General features: G+C 43.4%; 16 non-coding genes and 3 pseudogenes across 16 annotated transcripts; all 19 read right to left on the bottom strand.

Moving 5' to 3' along the window:
* Positions 1 to 838: 838 nt before the first annotated feature.
* On the bottom strand, positions 839 to 967 carry LOC136740714 (uncharacterized; annotated as a pseudogene).
* A 1,066-nt stretch (positions 968 to 2,033) lies between these two features.
* On the bottom strand, positions 2,034 to 2,152 carry LOC136740675 (5S ribosomal RNA). Its single transcript, XR_010813497.1, has one exon. It is a non-coding gene; the product is annotated as a 5S ribosomal RNA (ribosomal RNA).
* Positions 2,153 to 3,216: 1,064 nt separating this feature from the next.
* LOC136740705 (5S ribosomal RNA) lies at positions 3,217 to 3,335 on the bottom strand. Its single transcript, XR_010813523.1, has one exon. It is a non-coding gene; the product is annotated as a 5S ribosomal RNA (ribosomal RNA).
* A 1,065-nt stretch (positions 3,336 to 4,400) lies between these two features.
* On the bottom strand, positions 4,401 to 4,519 carry LOC136740683 (5S ribosomal RNA). Its single transcript, XR_010813503.1, has one exon. It is a non-coding gene; the product is annotated as a 5S ribosomal RNA (ribosomal RNA).
* A 1,066-nt stretch (positions 4,520 to 5,585) lies between these two features.
* LOC136740619 (5S ribosomal RNA) lies at positions 5,586 to 5,704 on the bottom strand. Its single transcript, XR_010813445.1, has one exon. It is a non-coding gene; the product is annotated as a 5S ribosomal RNA (ribosomal RNA).
* Positions 5,705 to 6,769: 1,065 nt separating this feature from the next.
* LOC136740461 (5S ribosomal RNA) lies at positions 6,770 to 6,888 on the bottom strand. The gene has a single exon (XR_010813295.1). It is a non-coding gene; the product is annotated as a 5S ribosomal RNA (ribosomal RNA).
* A 1,066-nt stretch (positions 6,889 to 7,954) lies between these two features.
* Positions 7,955 to 8,073, bottom strand: LOC136740634 (5S ribosomal RNA). The gene has a single exon (XR_010813458.1). It is a non-coding gene; the product is annotated as a 5S ribosomal RNA (ribosomal RNA).
* Positions 8,074 to 9,139: 1,066 nt separating this feature from the next.
* Positions 9,140 to 9,268, bottom strand: LOC136740677 (uncharacterized; annotated as a pseudogene).
* A 1,064-nt stretch (positions 9,269 to 10,332) lies between these two features.
* Positions 10,333 to 10,451, bottom strand: LOC136740704 (5S ribosomal RNA). Its single transcript, XR_010813522.1, has one exon. It is a non-coding gene; the product is annotated as a 5S ribosomal RNA (ribosomal RNA).
* A 1,065-nt stretch (positions 10,452 to 11,516) lies between these two features.
* On the bottom strand, positions 11,517 to 11,635 carry LOC136740682 (5S ribosomal RNA). The gene has a single exon (XR_010813502.1). It is a non-coding gene; the product is annotated as a 5S ribosomal RNA (ribosomal RNA).
* A 1,066-nt stretch (positions 11,636 to 12,701) lies between these two features.
* Positions 12,702 to 12,820, bottom strand: LOC136740618 (5S ribosomal RNA). Its single transcript, XR_010813444.1, has one exon. It is a non-coding gene; the product is annotated as a 5S ribosomal RNA (ribosomal RNA).
* A 1,065-nt stretch (positions 12,821 to 13,885) lies between these two features.
* Positions 13,886 to 14,004, bottom strand: LOC136740460 (5S ribosomal RNA). The gene has a single exon (XR_010813294.1). It is a non-coding gene; the product is annotated as a 5S ribosomal RNA (ribosomal RNA).
* A 1,066-nt stretch (positions 14,005 to 15,070) lies between these two features.
* On the bottom strand, positions 15,071 to 15,189 carry LOC136740633 (5S ribosomal RNA). The gene has a single exon (XR_010813457.1). It is a non-coding gene; the product is annotated as a 5S ribosomal RNA (ribosomal RNA).
* Positions 15,190 to 16,255: 1,066 nt separating this feature from the next.
* LOC136740676 (uncharacterized) lies at positions 16,256 to 16,384 on the bottom strand (annotated as a pseudogene).
* A 1,065-nt stretch (positions 16,385 to 17,449) lies between these two features.
* On the bottom strand, positions 17,450 to 17,568 carry LOC136740429 (5S ribosomal RNA). The gene has a single exon (XR_010813264.1). It is a non-coding gene; the product is annotated as a 5S ribosomal RNA (ribosomal RNA).
* A 1,066-nt stretch (positions 17,569 to 18,634) lies between these two features.
* On the bottom strand, positions 18,635 to 18,753 carry LOC136740427 (5S ribosomal RNA). Its single transcript, XR_010813262.1, has one exon. It is a non-coding gene; the product is annotated as a 5S ribosomal RNA (ribosomal RNA).
* A 1,065-nt stretch (positions 18,754 to 19,818) lies between these two features.
* On the bottom strand, positions 19,819 to 19,937 carry LOC136740658 (5S ribosomal RNA). The gene has a single exon (XR_010813481.1). It is a non-coding gene; the product is annotated as a 5S ribosomal RNA (ribosomal RNA).
* Positions 19,938 to 21,014: 1,077 nt separating this feature from the next.
* Positions 21,015 to 21,133, bottom strand: LOC136740599 (5S ribosomal RNA). The gene has a single exon (XR_010813426.1). It is a non-coding gene; the product is annotated as a 5S ribosomal RNA (ribosomal RNA).
* A 1,064-nt stretch (positions 21,134 to 22,197) lies between these two features.
* On the bottom strand, positions 22,198 to 22,316 carry LOC136740598 (5S ribosomal RNA). The gene has a single exon (XR_010813425.1). It is a non-coding gene; the product is annotated as a 5S ribosomal RNA (ribosomal RNA).
* Positions 22,317 to 22,379: the final 63 nt, after the last annotated feature.

Below are 22,379 nucleotides of genomic sequence, written 5' to 3'. Positions count from 1 at the left end.
GATAAAACAGCTGTAATTGAGTGCCTGACACGCCAGTCAAGCGCAATCTTGAGAAGGTGTGCATTTCAGTAAGGATTTCAATTGACATGCAGTATGAAACTGAAAGGAGGTTGCATCACTATGATGCATAACATTGCATGTAGTGTATTTTCAAGTGTGTGCATTCATCCTGTTGTCATTTTGTTTTGAAAGCAGAAGAATCATTCAACAGGTTGCTGAGACAAATGTAAACCAGTAAAACATATGAAGAGAAACAAACCTTGAATGTAAGTTCAGTTGTTTAAACATTTGACAAACTATGGTGAGGGGGTAAGAAAACACACAAATCCAGCAGCTCCTGTATTTCAATACACCAGAACCCAATATTATTGGCGAGTCGGGTAGTCCATCATCACAGTTCGAGGGCAGGCATCATTTCAGTAATTTCATCCCGTTGCATTCACATCCGTGCCTTGAATGAGATTGAATGTGATCTTTGCTCTCAAGTATGTTCCCAAGTTTTACACTTTCGTGCTTTGCATGAATGGGAATGGAACCGTGTGTGTTGAATGAGGCTCCTTGTGAGCACTGAACTTTGTCCGGTGGAGTTCCTTTTTGTGTTGCTGTAATTGTGTCATTTCTCGATGAGAAAGATTAGGCAACATTTAGTCACTTCTAGCCATGATGCTCAATTTATTTATGAATGTACCCTAGTTACTAGGGACCGTTTACGTTGGAGAACAAGATCTATTGTATGCCTGTGTATTTGGGGAAGTAAAATCTGAAATAATGATGAAATTGCGTGTATCCAAAGTTAAAACTTGTGATTTGTCGCCCTCTGGTGTGTAAAAGATGCAAAAGCTTACAGCACCTGGTATTCCCAGGCGGTCTCCCATCCAAGTACTGACCAGGCCCGAGCCTGCTTAGCTTCCGAGATCGGACGAGATCGGACGAGATCGGGCGTATTCAGGCTAGTATGCCCATAAGCCAGGGAGGCTGTCCCTGACGCTCTACTTAAAGGGAAGGCAATATCCGTTTCTGCCGTTCATACTTACAGTTGAACTGTCTCTCTACTCTAAAGCCCGGGACACACCAGCGCGCCGCAGACAGTCCCTGCTAACACGCCACATTGTGGCAACGTTGTGGCAACGTTGTGCGTTAGCTGGGGTGCCACACCAGACCGGAACTATATATTACAAAACGAACACATTGTCTTGATAAAACAGCTGTAATTGAGTGCCTGACACGCCAGTCAAGCGCAATCTTGAGAAGGTGTGCATTTCAGTAAGGATTTCAATTGACATGCAGTATGAAACTGAAAGGAGGTTGCATCACTATGATGCATAACATTGCATGTATTGTATTTTCAAGTGTGTGCATTCATCCTGTTGTCATTTTGTTTTGAAAGCAGAAGAATCATTCAACAGGTTGCTGAGACAAATGTAAACCAGTAAAACATATGAAGAGAAACAAACCTTGAATATAAGTTCAGTTGTTTAAACATTTGACAAACTATGGTGAGGGGGTAAGAAAACACACAAATCCAGCAGCTCCTGTATTTCAATACACCAGAACCCAATATTATTGGCGAGTCGGGTAGTCCATCATCACAGTTCGAGGGCAGGCATCATTTCAGTAATTTCATCCCGTTGCATTCACATCCGTGCCTTCAATGAGATTGAATGTGATCTTTGCTCTCAAGTATGTTCCCAAGTTTTACACTTTCGTGCTTTGCATGAATGGGAATGGAACCGTGTGTGTTGAATGAGGCTCCTTGTGAGCACTGAACTTTGTCCGGTGAAGTTCCTTTTTGTGTTGCTGTAATTGTGTCATTTCTCGATGAGAAAGATTAGGCAACATTTAGTCACTTCTAGCCATGATGCTCAATTTATTTACGAATGTACCCTAGTTACTAGGGACCGTTTACGTTGGAGAACAAGATCTATTGTATGCCTGTGTATTTGGGGAAGTAAAATCTGAAATAATGATGAAATTGTGTGTATCCAAAGTTAAAACTCGTGATTTGTCGCCCTCTGGTGTGTATAAGGTGCAAAAGCTTACAGCACCTGCTATTCCCAGGTGGTCTCCCATCCAAGTACTGACCAGGCCTGAGCCTGCTTGGCTTCCGAGATCGGACGAGATCGGGCGTATTCAGGCTAGTATGGCCTTAAGCCAGGGAGGCTGTCCCTGACGCTCTACTTAAAGGGAAGGCAATATCCGTTTCTGCCGTTCATACTTACAGTTGAACTGTCTCTCTACTCTAAAGCCCGGGACACACCAGCGCGCTGCAGACAGTCCCTGCTAACACGCCACGTTGTGGCAACGTTGTGGCAACGTTGTGCGTTAGCTGGGGTGCCACACCAGACCGGAACTATATTTTACAAAACGAACACATTGTCTTGATAAAACAGCTGTAATTGAGTGCCTGACTTGCCAGTCAAGCGCAATCTTGAGATGGTGTGCATTTCAGTAAGGATTTCAATTGACATGCAGTATGAAACTGAAAGGAGGTTGCATCACTATGATGCATAACATTGCATGTATTGTATTTTCAAGTGTGTGCATTCATCCTGTTGTCATTTTGTTTTGAAAGCACAAGAATCATTCAACAGGATGCTGAGACAAATGTAAACCAGTAAAACATATGAAGAGAAACAAACCTTGAATATAAGTTCAGTTGTTTAAACATTTGACAATCTATGGTGAGGGGTAAGAAAACACACAAATCCAGCAGCTCCTGTATTTCAATACACCGGAACCCAATATTATTGGCGAGTCGTGTAGTCCATCATCACAGTTCGAGGGCAGGCATCATTTCAGTAATTTCATCCCGTTGCATTCACATCCGTGCCTTGAATGAGATTGAATGTGATCTTTGCTCTCAAGTATGTTCCCAAGTTTTACACTTTTGTGCTTTGCATGAATGGGAATGGAACCGTGTGTGTTGAATGATGCTCCTTGTGAGCACTGAACTTTGTGCGGTGGAGTTCCTTTTTTGTTGCTGTAATTGTGTCATTTCTTGATGAGAAAGATTAGGCAACATTTAGTCACTTCTAGCCATGATGCTCAATTTATTTACGAATGTACCCTAGTTACTAGGGACCGTTTACGTTGGAGAACAAGATCTATTGTATGCCTGTGTATTTGGGGAAGTCAAATCTGAAATAATGATGAAATTGTGTGTATCCAAAGTTAAAACTCGTGATTTGTCGCCCTCTGGTGTGTAAAAGGTGCAAAAGCTTACAGCACCTGGTTTTTCCAGGCGGTCTCCCGTCCAAGTACTGACCAGGCCCGAGCCTGCTTGGCTTCCGAGATCAGACGAGATCGGGCGTATTCAGCCTAGTATGGCCGTAAGCCAGGGAGGCTGTCCCTGACGCTCTACTTAAAGGGAAGGCAATATCCGTTTCTGCCGTTCATACTTACAGTTGAACTGTCTCTCTACTCTAAAGCCCGGGACACACCAGCGCGCCGCAGACAGTCCCTGCTAACACACCACGTTGTGGCAACATTGTGGCAACGTTGTGCGTTAGCTGGGTTGCCACACCAGACCGGAACTATATTTTACAAAACGAACACATTGTCTTGATAAAACAGCTGTAATTGAGTGCCTGACACGCCAGTCAAGCGCAATCTTGAGAAGGTGTGCATTTCAGTAAGGATTTCAATTGACATGCAGTATGAAACTGAAAGGAGGTTGCATCACTATGATGCATAACATTGCATGTATTGTATTTTCAAGTGTGTGCATTCATCCTGTTGTCATTTTGTTTTGAAAGCACAAGAATCATTCAACAGGATGCTGAGACAAATGTAAACCAGTAAAACATATGAAGAGAAACAAACCTTGAATATAACTTCAGTTGTTTAAACATTTGATAAACTATGGTGAGGGGTAAGAAAACACACAAATCCAGCAGCTCCTGTATTTCAATACACCAGAACCCAATATTATTGGCGAGTCGGGTAGTCCATCATCACAGTTCGAGGGCAGGCATCATTTCAGTAATTTCATCCCGTTGCATTCACATGCGTGCCTTGAATGAGATTGAATGTTATCTTTACTCTCAAGTACGTTCCCAAGTTTTACACTTTCGTGGTTTGCATGAATGGGAATGGAACCGTGTGTGTTGAATGATGCTCCTTGTGAGCACTGAACTTTGTGCGGTGGAGTTCCTTTTTTGTTGCTGTAATTGTGTCATTTCTTGATGAGAAAGATTAGGCAACATTTAGTCACTTCTAGCCATGATGCTCAATTTATTGACGAATGTACCCTAGTTACTAGGGACCGTTTACGTTGGAGAACAAGATCTATTGTATGCCTGTGTATTTGGGGAAGTAAAATCTGAAATAATGATGAAATTGTGTGTATCCAAAGTTAAAACTCGTGATTTGTCGCCCTCTGGTTTATTAAAAGGTGCAAGAGCTTACAGCACATGGTATTCCCAGGCGGTCTCCCATCCAAGTACTGACCAGGCCCGAGCCTGGTTGGCTTCCGAGATCGGACGAGATCGGGCGTATTCAGGCTAGTATGGCCGTAAGCCAGGGAGGCTGTCCCTGACGCTCTACTTAAAGGGAAGGCAATATCCGTTTCTGCCGTTCATACTTACAGTTGAACTGTCTCTCTACTCTAAAGCCCGGGACACACCAGCGCGCCGCAGACAGTCCCTGCTAACACGCCACGTTGTGGCTACATTGTGGCAACGTTGTGCGTTAGCTGGGGTGCCACACCAGACCGGAACTATATATTACAAAACGAACACATTGTCTTGATAAAACAGCTGTAATTGAGTGCCTGACACGCCAGTCAAGCGCAATCTTGAGAAGGTGTGCATTTCAGTAAGGATTTCAATTGACATGCAGTATGAAACTGAAAGGAGGTTGCATCACTATGATGCATAACATTGCATGTATTGTATTTTCAAGTGTGTGCATTCATCCTGTTGTCATTTTGTTTTGAAAGCAGAAGAATCATTCAACAGGTTGCTGAGACAAATGTAAACCAGTAAAACATATGAAGAGAAACAAACCTTGAATATAAGTTCAGTTGTTTAAACATTTGACAAACTATGGTGAGGGGGTAAGAAAACACACAAATCCAGCAGCTCCTGTATTTCAATACACCAGAACCCAATATTATTGGCGAGTCGGGTAGTCCATCATCACAGTTCGAGGGCAGGCATCATTTCAGTAATTTCATCCCGTTGCATTCACATCCGTGCCTTGAATGAGATTGAATGTGATCTTTGCTCTCAAGTATGTTCCCAAGTTTTACACTTTCGTGCTTTGCATGAATGGGAATGGAACCGTGTGTGTTGAATGAGGCTCCTTGTGAGCACTGAACTTTGTCCGGTGGAGTTCCTTTTTGTGTTGCTGTAATTGTGTCATTTCTCGATGAGAAAGATTAGGCAACATTTAGTCACTTCTAGCCATGATGCTCAATTTATTTACGAATGTACCCTAGTTACTAGGGACCGTTTACGTTGGAGAACAAGATCTATTGTATGCCTGTGTATTTGGGGAAGTAAAATCTGAAATAATGATGAAATTGCGTGTATCCAAAGTTAAAACTCGTGATTTGTCGCCCTCTGGTGTGTAAAAGATGCAAAAGCTTACAGCACCTGGTATGCCCAGGCGGTCTCCCATCCAAGTACTGACCAGGCCCGAGCCTGCTTGGCTTCCGAGATCGGACGAGATCGGGCGTATTCAGGCTAGTATGGCCGTAAGCCAGGGAGGCTGTCCCTGACGCTCTACTTAAAGGGAAGGCAATATCCGTTTCTGCCGTTCATACTTACAGTTGAACTGTCTCTCTACTCTAAAGCCCGGGACACACCAGCGCGCCGCAGACAGTCCCTGCTAACACACCACGTTGTGGCAACATTGTGGCAACGTTGTGCGTTAGCTGGGTTGCCACACCAGACCGGAACTATATTTTACAAAACGAACACATTGTCTTGATAAAACAGCTGTAATTGAGTGCCTGACACGCCAGTCAAGCGCAATCTTGAGAAGGTGTGCATTTCAGTAAGGATTTCAATTGACATGCAGTATGAAACTGAAAGGAGGTTGCATCACTATGATGCATAACATTGCATGTATTGTATTTTCAAGTGTGTGCATTCATCCTGTTGTCATTTTGTTTTGAAAGCACAAGAATCATTCAACAGGATGCTGAGACAAATGTAAACCAGTAAAACATATGAAGAGAAACAAACCTTGAATATAACTTCAGTTGTTTAAACATTTGATAAACTATGGTGAGGGGTAAGAAAACACACAAATCCAGCAGCTCCTGTATTTCAATACACCAGAACCCAATATTATTGGCGAGTCGGGTAGTCCATCATCACAGTTCGAGGGCAGGCATCATTTCAGTAATTTCATCCCGTTGCATTCACATGCGTGCCTTGAATGAGATTGAATGTTATCTTTACTCTCAAGTACGTTCCCAAGTTTTACACTTTCGTGGTTTGCATGAATGGGAATGGAACCGTGTGTGTTGAATGATGCTCCTTGTGAGCACTGAACTTTGTGCGGTGGAGTTCCTTTTTGTGTTGCTGTAATTGTGTCATTTCTTGATGAGAAAGATTAGGCAACATTTAGTCACTTCTAGCCATGATGCTCAATTTATTTACGAATGTACCCTAGTTACTAGGGACCGTTTACGTTGGAGAACAAGATCTATTGTATGCCTGTGTATTTGGGGAAGTCAAATCTGAAATAATGATGAAATTGCGTGTATCCAAAGTTAAAACTTGTGATTTGTCGCCCTCTGGTGTGTAAAAGATGCAAAAGCTTACAGCACCTGGTATTCCCAGGCGGTCTCCCATCCAAGTACTGTCCAGGCCCGAGCCTGCTTGGCTTCCGAGATCGGACGAGATCGGGCGTATTCAGGCTAGTATGGCCGTAAGCCAGGGAGGCTGTCCCTGACGCTCTACTTAAAGGGAAGGCAATATCCGTTTCTGCCGTTCATACTTACAGTTGAACTGTCTCTCTACTCTAAAGCCCGGGACACACCAGCGCGCCGCAGACAGTCCCTGCTAACACGCCACGTTGTGGCAACATTGTGGCAACGTTGTGCGTTAGCTGGGTTGCCACACCAGACCGGAACTATGTATTACAAAACGAACACATTGTCTTGATAAAACAGCTGTAATTGAGTGCCTGACACGCCAGTCAAGCGCAATCTTGAGAAGGTGTGCATTTCAGTAAGGATTTCAATTGACATGCAGTATGAAACTGAAAGGAGGTTGCATCACTATGATGCATAACATTGCATGTATTGTATTTTCAAGTGTGTGCATTCATCCTGTTGTCATTTTGTTTTGAAAGCAGAAGAATCATTCAACAGGTTGCTGAGACAAATGTAAACCAGTAAAACATATGAAGAGAAACAAACCTTGAATATAAGTTCAGTTGTTTAAACATTTGACAAACTATGGTGAGGGGGTAAGAAAACACACAAATCCAGCAGCTCCTGTATTTCAATACACCAGAACCCAATATTATTGGCGAGTCGGGTAGTCCATCATCACAGTTCGAGGGCAGGCATCATTTCAGTAATTTCATCCCGTTGCATTCACATCCGTGCCTTGAATGAGATTGAATGTGATCTTTGCTCTCAAGTATGTTCCCAAGTTTTACACTTTCGTGCTTTGCATGAATGGGAATGGAACCGTGTGTGTTGAATGAGGCTCCTTGTGAGCACTGAACTTTGTGCGGTGGAGTTCCTTTTTGTGTTGCTGTAATTGTGTCATTTCTCGATGAGAAAGATTAGGCAACATTTAGTCACTTCTAGCCATGATGCTCAATTTATTTACGAATGTACCCTAGTTACTAGGGACCGTTTACGTTGGAGAACAAGATCTATTGTATGCCTGTGTATTTGGGGAAGTAAAATCTGAAATAATGATGAAATTGTGTGTATCCAAAGTTAAAACTCGTGATTTGTCGCCCTCTGGTGTGTAAAAGGTGCAAAAGCTTACAGCACCTGGTATTCCCAGGTGGTCTCCCATCCAAGTACTGACCAGGCCCGAGCCTGCTTGGCTTCCGAGATCGGACGAGATCGGGCGTATTCAGGATAGTATGGCCGTAAGCCAGGGAGGCTGTCCCTGACGCTCTAGTTAAAGGGAAGGCAATATCCGTTTCTGCCGTTCATACTTACAGTTTAACTGTCTCTCTACTCTAAAGCCCGGGACACACCAGCGCGCCGCAGGCAGTCCCTGCTAACACGCCACGTTGTGGCAACGTTGTGGCAACGTTGTGCGTTAGCTGGGGTGCCACACCAGACCGGAACTATATTTTACAAAACGAACACATTGTCTTGATAAAACAGCTGTAATTGAGTGCCTGACACGCCAGTCAAGCGCAATCTTGAGAAGGTGTGCATTTCAGTAAGGATTTCAATTGACATGCAGTATGAAACTGAAAGGAGGTTGCATCACTATGATGCATAACATTGCATGTAGTGTATTTTCAAGTGTGTGCATTCATCCTGTTGTCATTTTGTTTTGAAAGCAGAAGAATCATTCAACAGGTTGCTGAGACAAATGTAAACCAGTAAAACATATGAAGAGAAACAAACCTTGAATGTAAGTTCAGTTGTTTAAACATTTGACAAACTATGGTGAGGGGGTAAGAAAACACACAAATCCAGCAGCTCCTGTATTTCAATACACCAGAACCCAATATTATTGGCGAGTCGGGTAGTCCATCATCACAGTTCGAGGGCAGGCATCATTTCAGTAATTTCATCCCGTTGCATTCACATCCGTGCCTTGAATGAGATTGAATGTGATCTTTGCTCTCAAGTATGTTCCCAAGTTTTACACTTTCGTGCTTTGCATGAATGGGAATGGAACCGTGTGTGTTGAATGAGGCTCCTTGTGAGCACTGAACTTTGTCCGGTGGAGTTCCTTTTTGTGTTGCTGTAATTGTGTCATTTCTCGATGAGAAAGATTAGGCAACATTTAGTCACTTCTAGCCATGATGCTCAATTTATTTATGAATGTACCCTAGTTACTAGGGACCGTTTACGTTGGAGAACAAGATCTATTGTATGCCTGTGTATTTGGGGAAGTAAAATCTGAAATAATGATGAAATTGCGTGTATCCAAAGTTAAAACTTGTGATTTGTCGCCCTCTGGTGTGTAAAAGATGCAAAAGCTTACAGCACCTGGTATTCCCAGGCGGTCTCCCATCCAAGTACTGACCAGGCCCGAGCCTGCTTAGCTTCCGAGATCGGACGATATCAGACGAGATCGGGCGTATTCAGGCTAGTATGGCCGTAAGCCAGGGAGGCTGTCCCTGACGCTCTACTTAAAGGGAAGGCAATATCCGTTTCTGCCGTTCATACTTACAGTTGAACTGTCTCTCTACTCTAAAGCCCGGGACACACCAGCGCGCTGCAGACAGTCCCTGCTAACACGCCACGTTGTGGCAACGTTGTGGCAACGTTGTGCGTTAGCTGGGGTGCCACACCAGACCGGAACTATATTTTACAAAACGAACACATTGTCTTGATAAAACAGCTGTAATTGAGTGCCTGACTTGCCAGTCAAGCGCAATCTTGAGATGGTGTGCATTTCAGTAAGGATTTCAATTAACATGCAGTATGAAACTGAAAGGAGGTTGCATCACTATGATGCATAACATTGCATGTATTGTATTTTCAAGTGTGTGCATTCATCCTGTTGTCATTTTGTTTTGAAAGCACAAGAATCATTCAACAGGATGCTGAGACAAATGTAAACCAGTACAACATATGAAGAGAAACAAACCTTGAATATAAGTTCAGTTGTTTAAACATTTGACAATCTATGGTGAGGGGTAAGAAAACACACAAATCCAGCAGCTCCTGTATTTCAATACACCGGAACCCAATATTATTGGCGAGTCGTGTAGTCCATCATCACAGTTCGAGGGCAGGCATCATTTCAGTAATTTCATCCCGTTGCATTCACATCCGTGCCTTGAATGAGATTGAATGTGATCTTTGCTCTCAAGTATGTTCCCAAGTTTTACACTTTTGTGCTTTGCATGAATGGGAATGGAACCGTGTGTGTTGAATGATGCTCCTTGTGAGCACTGAACTTTGTGCGGTGGAGTTCCTTTTTTGTTGCTGTAATTGTGTCATTTCTTGATGAGAAAGATTAGGCAACATTTAGTCACTTCTAGCCATGATGCTCAATTTATTTACGAATGTACCCTAGTTACTAGGGACCGTTTACGTTGGAGAACAAGATCTATTGTATGCCTGTGTATTTGGGGAAGTCAAATCTGAAATAATGATGAAATTGTGTGTATCCAAAGTTAAAACTCGTGATTTGTCGCCCTCTGGTGTGTAAAAGGTGCAAAAGCTTACAGCACCTGGTTTTTCCAGGCGGTCTCCCGTCCAAGTACTGACCAGGCCCGAGCCTGCTTGGCTTCCGAGATCAGACGAGATCGGGCGTATTCAGCCTAGTATGGCCGTAAGCCAGGGAGGCTGTCCCTGACGCTCTACTTAAAGGGAAGGCAATATCCGTTTCTGCCGTTCATACTTACAGTTGAACTGTCTCTCTACTCTAAAGCCCGGGACACACCAGCGCGCCGCAGACAGTCCCTGCTAACACACCACGTTGTGGCAACATTGTGGCAACGTTGTGCGTTAGCTGGGTTGCCACACCAGACCGGAACTATATTTTACAAAACGAACACATTGTCTTGATAAAACAGCTGTAATTGAGTGCCTGACACGCCAGTCAAGCGCAATCTTGAGAAGGTGTGCATTTCAGTAAGGATTTCAATTGACATGCAGTATGAAACTGAAAGGAGGTTGCATCACTATGATGCATAACATTGCATGTATTGTATTTTCAAGTGTGTGCATTCATCCTGTTGTCATTTTGTTTTGAAAGCACAAGAATCATTCAACAGGATGCTGAGACAAATGTAAACCAGTAAAACATATGAAGAGAAACAAACCTTGAATATAACTTCAGTTGTTTAAACATTTGATAAACTATGGTGAGGGGTAAGAAAACACACAAATCCAGCAGCTCCTGTATTTCAATACACCAGAACCCAATATTATTGGCGAGTCGGGTAGTCCATCATCACAGTTCGAGGGCAGGCATCATTTCAGTAATTTCATCCCGTTGCATTCACATGCGTGCCTTGAATGAGATTGAATGTTATCTTTACTCTCAAGTACGTTCCCAAGTTTTACACTTTCGTGGTTTGCATGAATGGGAATGGAACCGTGTGTGTTGAATGATGCTCCTTGTGAGCACTGAACTTTGTGCGGTGGAGTTCCTTTTTTGTTGCTGTAATTGTGTCATTTCTTGATGAGAAAGATTAGGCAACATTTAGTCACTTCTAGCCATGATGCTCAATTTATTGACGAATGTACCCTAGTTACTAGGGACCGTTTACGTTGGAGAACAAGATCTATTGTATGCCTGTGTATTTGGGGAAGTAAAATCTGAAATAATGATGAAATTGTGTGTATCCAAAGTTAAAACTCGTGATTTGTCGCCCTCTGGTTTATTAAAAGGTGCAAGAGCTTACAGCACATGGTATTCCCAGGCGGTCTCCCATCCAAGTACTGACCAGGCCCGAGCCTGGTTGGCTTCCGAGATCGGACGAGATCGGGCGTATTCAGGCTAGTATGGCCGTAAGCCAGGGAGGCTGTCCCTGACGCTCTACTTAAAGGGAAGGCAATATCCGTTTCTGCCGTTCATACTTACAGTTGAACTGTCTCTCTACTCTAAAGCCCGGGACACACCAGCGCGCCGCAGACAGTCCCTGCTAACACGCCACGTTGTGGCTACATTGTGGCAACGTTGTGCGTTAGCTGGGGTGCCACACCAGACCGGAACTATATATTACAAAACGAACACATTGTCTTGATAAAACAGCTGTAATTGAGTGCCTGACACGCCAGTCAAGCGCAATCTTGAGAAGGTGTGCATTTCAGTAAGGATTTCAATTGACATGCAGTATGAAACTGAAAGGAGGTTGCATCACTATGATGCATAACATTGCATGTATTGTATTTTCAAGTGTGTGCATTCATCCTGTTGTCATTTTGTTTTGAAAGCAGAAGAATCATTCAACAGGTTGCTGAGACAAATGTAAACCAGTAAAACATATGAAGAGAAACAAACCTTGAATATAAGTTCAGTTGTTTAAACATTTGACAAACTATGGTGAGGGGGTAAGAAAACACACAAATCCAGCAGCTCCTGTATTTCAATACACCAGAACCCAATATTATTGGCGAGTCGGGTAGTCCATCATCACAGTTCGAGGGCAGGCATCATTTCAGTAATTTCATCCCGTTGCATTCACATCCGTGCCTTGAATGAGATTGAATGTGATCTTTGCTCTCAAGTATGTTCCCAAGTTTTACACTTTCGTGCTTTGCATGAATGGGAATGGAACCGTGTGTGTTGAATGAGGCTCCTTGTGAGCACTGAACTTTGTCCGGTGGAGTTCCTTTTTGTGTTGCTGTAATTGTGTCATTTCTCGATGAGAAAGATTAGGCAACATTTAGTCACTTCTAGCCATGATGCTCAATTTATTTACGAATGTACCCTAGTTACTAGGGACCGTTTACGTTGGAGAACAAGATCTATTGTATGCCTGTGTATTTGGGGAAGTAAAATCTGAAATAATGATGAAATTGCGTGTATCCAAAGTTAAAACTCGTGATTTGTCGCCCTCTGGTGTGTAAAAGATGCAAAAGCTTACAGCACCTGGTATGCCCAGGCGGTCTCCCATCCAAGTACTGACCAGGCCCGAGCCTGCTTGGCTTCCGAGATCGGACGAGATCGGGCGTATTCAGGCTAGTATGGCCGTAAGCCAGGGAGGCTGTCCCTGACGCTCTACTTAAAGGGAAGGCAATATCCGTTTCTGCCGTTCATACTTACAGTTGAACTGTCTCTCTACTCTAAAGCCCGGGACACACCAGCGCGCCGCAGACAGTCCCTGCTAACACACCACGTTGTGGCAACATTGTGGCAACGTTGTGCGTTAGCTGGGTTGCCACACCAGACCGGAACTATATTTTACAAAACGAACACATTGTCTTGATAAAACAGCTGTAATTGAGTGCCTGACACGCCAGTCAAGCGCAATCTTGAGAAGGTGTGCATTTCAGTAAGGATTTCAATTGACATGCAGTATGAAACTGAAAGGAGGTTGCATCACTATGATGCATAACATTGCATGTATTGTATTTTCAAGTGTGTGCATTCATCCTGTTGTCATTTTGTTTTGAAAGCACAAGAATCATTCAACAGGATGCTGAGACAAATGTAAACCAGTAAAACATATGAAGAGAAACAAACCTTGAATATAACTTCAGTTGTTTAAACATTTGATAAACTATGGTGAGGGGTAAGAAAACACACAAATCCAGCAGCTCCTGTATTTCAATACACCAGAACCCAATATTATTGGCGAGTCGGGTAGTCCATCATCACAGTTCGAGGGCAGGCATCATTTCAGTAATTTCATCCCGTTGCATTCACATGCGTGCCTTGAATGAGATTGAATGTTATCTTTACTCTCAAGTACGTTCCCAAGTTTTACACTTTCGTGGTTTGCATGAATGGGAATGGAACCGTGTGTGTTGAATGATGCTCCTTGTGAGCACTGAACTTTGTGCGGTGGAGTTCCTTTTTGTGTTGCTGTAATTGTGTCATTTCTTGATGAGAAAGATTAGGCAACATTTAGTCACTTCTAGCCATGATGCTCAATTTATTTACGAATGTACCCTAGTTACTAGGGACCGTTTACGTTGGAGAACAAGATCTATTGTATGCCTGTGTATTTGGGGAAGTCAAATCTGAAATAATGATGAAATTGCGTGTATCCAAAGTTAAAACTTGTGATTTGTCGCCCTCTGGTGTGTAAAAGATGCAAAAGCTTACAGCACCTGGTATTCCCAGGCGGTCTCCCATCCAAGTACTGTCCAGGCCCGAGCCTGCTTGGCTTCCGAGATCGGACGAGATCGGGCGTATTCAGGCTAGTATGGCCGTAAGCCAGGGAGGCTGTCCCTGACGCTCTACTTAAAGGGAAGGCAATATCCGTTTCTGCCGTTCATACTTACAGTTGAACTGTCTCTCTACTCTAAAGCCCGGGACACACCAGCGCGCCGCAGACAGTCCCTGCTAACACGCCACGTTGTGGCAACATTGTGGCAACGTTGTGCGTTAGCTGGGTTGCCACACCAGACCGGAACTATGTATTACAAAACGAACACATTGTCTTGATAAAACAGCTGTAATTGAGTGCCTGACACGCCAGTCAAGCGCAATCTTGAGAAGGTGTGCATTTCAGTAAGGATTTCAATTGACATGCAGTATGAAACTGAAAGGAGGTTGCATCACTATGATGCATAACATTGCATGTATTGTATTTTCAAGTGTGTGCATTCATCCTGTTGTCATTTTGTTTTGAAAGCAGAAGAATCATTCAACAGGTTGCTGAGACAAATGTAAACCAGTAAAACATATGAAGAGAAACAAACCTTGAATATAAGTTCAGTTGTTTAAACATTTGACAAACTATGGTGAGGGGGTAAGAAAACACACAAATCCAGCAGCTCCTGTATTTCAATACACCAGAACCCAATATTATTGGCGAGTCGGGTAGTCCATCATCACAGTTCGAGGGCAGGCATCATTTCAGTAATTTCATCCCGTTGCATTCACATCCGTGCCTTGAATGAGATTGAATGTGATCTTTGCTCTCAAGTATGTTCCCAAGTTTTACACTTTCGTGCTTTGCATGAATGGGAATGGAACCGTGTGTGTTGAATGAGGCTCCTTGTGAGCACTGAACTTTGTGCGGTGGAGTTCCTTTTTGTGTTGCTGTAATTGTGTCATTTCTCGATGAGAAAGATTAGGCAACATTTAGTCACTTCTAGCCATGATGCTCAATTTATTTACGAATGTACCCTAGTTACTAGGGACCGTTTACGTTGGAGAACAAGATCTATTGTATGCCTGTGTATTTGGGGAAGTAAAATCTGAAATAATGATGAAATTGTGTGTATCCAAAGTTAAAACTCGTGATTTGTCGCCCTCTGGTGTGTAAAAGGTGCAAAAGCTTACAGCACCTGGTATTCCCAGGTGGTCTCCCATCCAAGTACTGACCAGGCCCGAGCCTGCTTGGCTTCCGAGATCGGACGAGATCGGGCGTATTCAGGATAGTATGGCCGTAAGCCAGGGAGGCTGTCCCTGACGCTCTAGTTAAAGGGAAGGCAATATCCGTTTCTGCCGTTCATACTTACAGTTTAACTGTCTCTCTACTCTAAAGCCCGGGACACACCAGCGCGCCGCAGGCAGTCCCTGCTAACACGCCACGTTGTGGCAACGTTGTGGCAACGTTGTGCGTTAGCTGGGGTGCCACACCAGACCGGAACTATATTTTACAAAACGAACACATTGTCTTGATAAAACAGCTGTAATTGAGTGCCTGACACGCCAGTCAAGCGCAATCTTGAGAAGGTGTGCATTTCAGTAAGGATTTCAATTGACATGCAGTATGAAACTGAAAGGAGGTTGCATCACTATGATGCATAACATTGCATGTAGTGTATTTTCAAGTGTGTGCATTCATCCTGTTGTCATTTTGTTTTGAAAGCAGAAGAATCATTCAACAGGTTGCTGAGACAAATGTAAACCAGTAAAACATATGAAGAGAAACAAACCTTGAATGTAAGTTCAGTTGTTTAAACATTTGACAAACTATGGTGAGGGGGTAAGAAAACACACAAATCCAGCAGCTCCTGTATTTCAATACACCAGAACCCAATATTATTGGCGAGTCGGGTAGTCCATCATCACAGTTCGAGGGCAGGCATCATTTCAGTAATTTCATCCCGTTGCATTCACATCCGTGCCTTGAATGAGATTGAATGTGATCTTTGCTCTCAAGTATGTTCCCAAGTTTTACACTTTCGTGCTTTGCATGAATGGGAATGGAACCGTGTGTGTTGAATGAGGCTCCTTGTGAGCACTGAACTTTGTCCGGTGGAGTTCCTTTTTGTGTTGCTGTAATTGTGTCATTTCTCGATGAGAAAGATTAGGCAACATTTAGTCACTTCTAGCCATGATGCTCAATTTATTTATGAATGTACCCTAGTTACTAGGGACCGTTTACGTTGGAGAACAAGATCTATTGTATGCCTGTGTATTTGGGGAAGTAAAATCTGAAATAATGATGAAATTGCGTGTATCCAAAGTTAAAACTTGTGATTTGTCGCCCTCTGGTGTGTAAAAGATGCAAAAGCTTACAGCACCTGGTATTCCCAGGCGGTCTCCCATCCAAGTACTGACCAGGCCCGAGCCTGCTTAGCTTCCGAGATCGGACGATATCAGACGAGATCGGGCGTATTCAGGCTAGTATGGCCGTAAGCCAGGGAGGCTGTCCCTGACGCTCTACTTAAAGGGAAGGCAATATCCGTTTCTGCCGTTCATACTTACAGTTGAACTGTCTCTCTACTCTAAAGCCCGGGACACACCAGCGCGCTGCAGACAGTCCCTGCTAACACGCCACGTTGTGGCAACGTTGTGGCAACGTTGTGCGTTAGCTGGGGTGCCACACCAGACCGGAACTATATTTTACAAAACGAACACATTGTCTTGATAAAACAGCTGTAATTGAGTGCCTGACTTGCCAGTCAAGCGCAATCTTGAGATGGTGTGCATTTCAGTAAGGATTTCAATTAACATGCAGTATGAAACTGAAAGGAGGTTGCATCACTATGATGCATAACATTGCATGTATTGTATTTTCAAGTGTGTGCATTCATCCTGTTGTCATTTTGTTTTGAAAGCACAAGAATCATTCAACAGGATGCTGAGACAAATGTAAACCAGTACAACATATGAAGAGAAACAAACCTTGAATATAAGTTCAGTTGTTTAAACATTTGACAATCTATGGTGAGGGGTAAGAAAACACACAAATCCAGCAGCTCCTGTATTTCAATACACCGGAACCCAATATTATTGGCGAGTCGTGTAGTCCATCATCACAGTTCGAGGGCAGGCATCATTTCAGTAATTTCATCCCGTTGCATTCACATCCGTGCCTTGAATGAGATTGAATGTTATCTTTACTCTCAAGTACGTTCCCAAGTTTTACACTTTCGTGGTTTGCATGAATGGGAATGGAACCGTGTGTGTTGAATGATGCTCCTTGTGAGCACTGAACTTTGTGCGGTGGAGTTCCTTTTTTGTTGCTGTAATTGTGTCATTTCTTGATGAGAAAGATTAGGCAACATTTAGTCACTTCTAGCCATGATGCTCAATTTATTGACGAATGTACCCTAGTTACTAGGGACCGTTTACGTTGGAGAACAAGATCTATTGTATGCCTGTGTATTTGGGGAAGTAAAATCTGAAATAATGATGAAATTGTGTGTATCCAAAGTTAAAACTCGTGATTTGTCGCCCTCTGGTTTATTAAAAGGTGCAAGAGCTTACAGCACCTGGTATTCCCAGGCGGTCTCCCATCCAAGTACTGACCAGGCCCGAGCCTGCTTGGCTTCCGAGATCGGACGAGATCGGGCGTATTCAGGCTAGTATGGCCGTAAGCCAGGGAGGCTGTCCCTGACGCTCTACTTAAAGGGAAGGCAATATCCGTTTCTGCCGTTCATACTTACAGTTGAACTGTCTCTCTACTCTAAAGCCCGGGACACACCAGCGCGCCGCAGACAGTCCCTGCTAACACGCCACGTTGTGGCTACATTGTGGCAACGTTGTGCGTTAGCTGGGGTGCCACACCAGACCGGAACTATATATTACAAAACGAACACATTGTCTTGATAAAACAGCTGTAATTGAGTGCCTGACACGCCAGTCAAGCGCAATCTTGAGAAGGTGTGCATTTCAGTAAGGATTTCAATTGACATGCAGTATGAAACTGAAAGGAGGTTGCATCACTATGATGCATAACATTGCATGTATTGTATTTTCAAGTGTGTGCATTCATCCTGTTGTCATTTTGTTTTGAAAGCAGAAGAATCATTCAACAGGTTGCTGAGACAAATGTAAACCAGTAAAACATATGAAGAGAAACAAACCTTGAATATAAGTTCAGTTGTTTAAACATTTGACAAACTATGGTGAGGGGGTAAGAAAACACACAAATCCAGCAGCTCCTGTATTTCAATACACCAGAACCCAATATTATTGGCGAGTCGGGTAGTCCATCATCACAGTTCGAGGGCAGGCATCATTTCAGTAATTTCATGCCGTTGCATTCACATCCGTGCCTTGAATGAGATTGAATGTGATCTTTGCTCTCAAGTATGTTCCCAAGTTTTACACTTTCGTGCTTTGCATGAATGGGAATGGAACCGTGTGTGTTGAATGAGGCTCCTTGTGAGCACTGAACTTTGTCCGGTGGAGTTCCTTTTTGTGTTGCTGTAATTGTGTCATTTCTCGATGAGAAAGATTAGGCAACATTTAGTCACTTCTAGCCATGATGCTCAATTTATTTACGAATGTACCCTAGTTACTAGGGACCGTTTACGTTGGAGAACAAGATCTATTGTATGCCTGTGTATTTGGGGAAGTAAAATCTGAAATAATGATGAAATTGCGTGTATCCAAAGTTAAAACTCGTGATTTGTCGCCCTCTGGTGTGTAAAAGATGCAAAAGCTTACAGCACCTGGTATTCCCAGGCGGTCTCCCATCCAAGTACTGACCAGGCCCGAGCCTGCTTGGCTTCCGAGATCGGACGAGATCGGGCGTATTCAGGCTAGTATGGCCGTAAGCCAGGGAGGCTGTCCCTGACGCTCTACTTAAAGGGAAGGCAATATCCGTTTCTGCCGTTCATACTTACAGTTGAACTGTCTCTCTACTCTAAAGCCCGGGACACACCAGCGCGCCGCAGACAGTCCCTGCTAACACACCACGTTGTGGCAACATTGTGGCAACGTTGTGCGTTAGCTGGGTTGCCACACCAGACCGAACTATATTTTACAAAACGAACACATTGTCTTGATAAAACAGCTGTAATTGAGTGCCTGACACGCCAGTCAAGCGCAATCTTGAGAAGGTGTGCATTTCAGTAAGGATTTCAATTGACATGCAGTATGAAACTGAAAGGAGGTTGCATCACTATGATGCATAACATTGCATGTAGTGTATTTTCAAGTGTGTGCATTCATCCTGTTGTCATTTTGTTTTGAAAGCAGAAGAATCATTCAACAGGTTGCTGAGACAAATGTAAACCAGTAAAACATATGAAGAGAAACAAACCTTGAATATAAGTTCAGTTGTTTAAACATTTGACAAACTATGGTGAGGGGGTAAGAAAACACACAAATCCAGCAGCTCCTGTATATCAATACACCAGAACCCAATATTATTGGCGAGTCGGGTAGTCCATCATCACAGTTCGAGGGCAGGCATCATTTCAGTAATTTCATCCCGTTGCATTCACATCCGTGCCTTGAATGAGATTGAATGTGATCTTTGCTCTCAAGTATGTTCCCAAGTTTTACACTTTCGTGCTTTGCATGAATGGGAATGGAACCGTGTGTGTTGAATGAGGCTCCTTGTGAGCACTGAACTTTGTCCGGTGGAGTTCCTTTTTGTGTTGCTGTAATTGTGTCATTTCTTGATGAGAAAGATTAGGCAACATTTAGTCACTTCTAGCCATGATGCTCAATTTATTTACGAATGTACCCTAGTTACTAGGGACCGTTTACGTTGGAGAACAAGATCTATTGTATGCCTGTGTATTTGGGGAAGTCAAATCTGAAATAATGATGAAATTGTGTGTATCCAAAGTTAAAACTCGTGATTTGTCGCCCTCTGGTGTGTAAAAGATGCAAAAGCTTACAGCACCTGGTATTCCCAGGCGGTCTCCCATCCAAGTACTGACCAGGCCCGAGCCTGCTTGGCTTCTGAGATCGGACGAGATCGGGCATATTCAGGCTAGTATGGCCGTAAGCCAGGAAGGCTGTCCCTGACGCTCTATTTAAAGGGAAGGCAATATCCGTTTCTGCCATTCATACTTACAGTTGAACTGTCTCTCTACTCTAAAGCCCGGGACACACCAGCGCGCCACAGACAGTCCCTGCTAACACGCCACATTGTGGCAACGTTGTGGCAACGTTGTGGCAACGTTGTGCGTTAGCTGGGGTGCCACACCAGACCGGAACTATATTTTACAAAACTAACACATTTTCTTGATAAAACAGCTGTAATTGAGTGCCTGACACGCCAGTCAAGCGCAATATTGAGAAGGTGTGCATTTCAGAAAGGATTTCAATTGACATGCAGTATGAAACTGAAAGGAGGTTGCATCACTATGATGCATAACATTGCATGTATTGTATTTTCAAGTGTGTGCATTCATCCTGTTGTCATTTTGTTTTGAAAGCACAATAATCATTCAACAGGTTGCTGAGACAAATGTAAACCAGTAAAACATATGAAGAGAAACAAACCTTGAATATAAGTTCAGTTGTTTAAACATTTGACAAACTATGGTGAGGGGGTAAGAAAACACACAAATCCAGCAGCTCCTGTATTTCAATACACCAGAACCCAATATTATTGGCGAGTCGGGTAGTCCATCATCACAGTTCGAGGGCAGGCATCATTTCAGTAATTTCATCCCGTTGCATTCACATCCGTGCCTTGAATGAGATTGAATGTGATCTTTGCTCTCAAGTATGTTCCCAAGTTTTACACTTTTGTGCTTTGCATGAATGGGAATGGAACCGTGTGTGTTGAATGAGGCTCCTTGTGAGCACTGAACTTTGTCCGGTGGAGTTCCTTTTTGTGTTGCTGTAATTGTGTCATTTCTCGATGAGAAAGATTAGGCAACATTTAGTCACTTCTAGCCATGATGCTCAATTTATTTATGAATGTACCCTAGTTACTAGGGACCGTTTACGTTGGAGAAGAAGATCTATTGTATGCCTGTGTATTTGGGGAAGTCAAATCTGAAATAATGATGAAATTGTGTGTATCCAAAGTTAAAACTCGTGATTTGTCGCCCTCTGGTGTGTAAAAGGTGCAAAAGCTTACAGCACCTGGTATTTCCAGGCGGTCTCCCATCCAAGTACTGACCAGGCCCGAGCCTGCTTGGCTTCCGAGATCGGACGAGATCGGGCGTATTCAGGCTAGTATGGCCGTAAGCCAGGGAGGCTGTCCCTGACGCTCTACTTAAAGGGAAGGCAATATCCGTTTCTGCTGTTCATACTTACAGTTGAACTGTCTCTCTACTCTAAAGCCCGGGACACACCAGCGCGCCGCAGACAGTCCCTGCTAACACGCCACGTTGTGGCAACATTGTGGCAACGTTGTGCGTTAGCTGGGTTGCCACACCAGACCGGAATAATATTTTACAAAACGAACACATTGTCTTGATAAAACAGCTGTAATTGAGTGCCTGACACGCCAGTCAAGCGCAATCTTGAGAAGGTGTGCATTTCAGTAAGGATTTCAATTGACATGCAGTATGAAACTGAAAGGAGGTTGCATCACTATGATGCATAACATTGCATGTATTGTATTTTCAAGTGTGTGCATTCATCCTGTTGTCATTTTGTTTTGAAAGCACAAGAATCATTCAACAGGATGCTGAGACAAATGTAAACCAGTAAAACATATGAAGAGAAACAAACCTTGAATATAACTTCAGTTGTTTAAACATTTGACAAACTATGGTGAGGGGTAAGAAAACACACAAATCCAGCAGCTCCTGTATTTCAATACACCAGAACCCAATATTATTGGCGAGTCGGGTAGTCCATCATCACAGTTCGAGGGCAGGCATCATTTCAGTAATTTCATCCCGTTGCATTCACATGCGTGCCTTGAATGAGATTGAATGTTATCTTTACTCTCAAGTACGTTCCCAAGTTTTACACTTTCGTGGTTTGCATGAATGGGAATGGAACCGTGTGTGTTGAATGATGCTCCTTGTGAGCACTGAACTTTGTGCGGTGGAGTTCCTTTTTTGTTGCTGTAATTGTGTCATTTCTTGATGAGAAAGATTAGGCAACATTTAGTCACTTCTAGCCATGATGCTCAATTTATTGACGAATGTACCCTAGTTACTAGGGACCGTTTACGTTGGAGAACAAGATCTATTGTATGCCTGTGTATTTGGGGAAGTCAAATCTGAAATAATGATGAAATTGTGTGTATCCAAAGTTAAAACTCGTGATTTGTCGCCCTCTGGTGTGTAAAAGGTGCAAAAGCTTACAGCACCTGGTATTTCCAGGCGGTCTCCCATCCAAGTACTGACCAGGCCCGAGCCTGCTTGGCTTCCGAGATCGGACGAGATCGGGCGTATTCAGGCTAGTATGGCCGTAAGCCAGGGAGGCTGTCCCTGACGCTCTACTTAAAGGGAAGGCAATATCCGTTTCTGCTGTTCATAC

Source organism: Amia ocellicauda, unplaced genomic scaffold (assembly GCF_036373705.1).
Source record: "Amia ocellicauda isolate fAmiCal2 unplaced genomic scaffold, fAmiCal2.hap1 HAP1_SCAFFOLD_64, whole genome shotgun sequence".
NCBI lineage: Eukaryota > Metazoa > Chordata > Actinopteri > Amiiformes > Amiidae > Amia > Amia ocellicauda.
The sequence above is the reverse complement of the archived record's forward strand: the minus strand, read 5'-3'. Positions and strand labels throughout refer to the sequence as shown.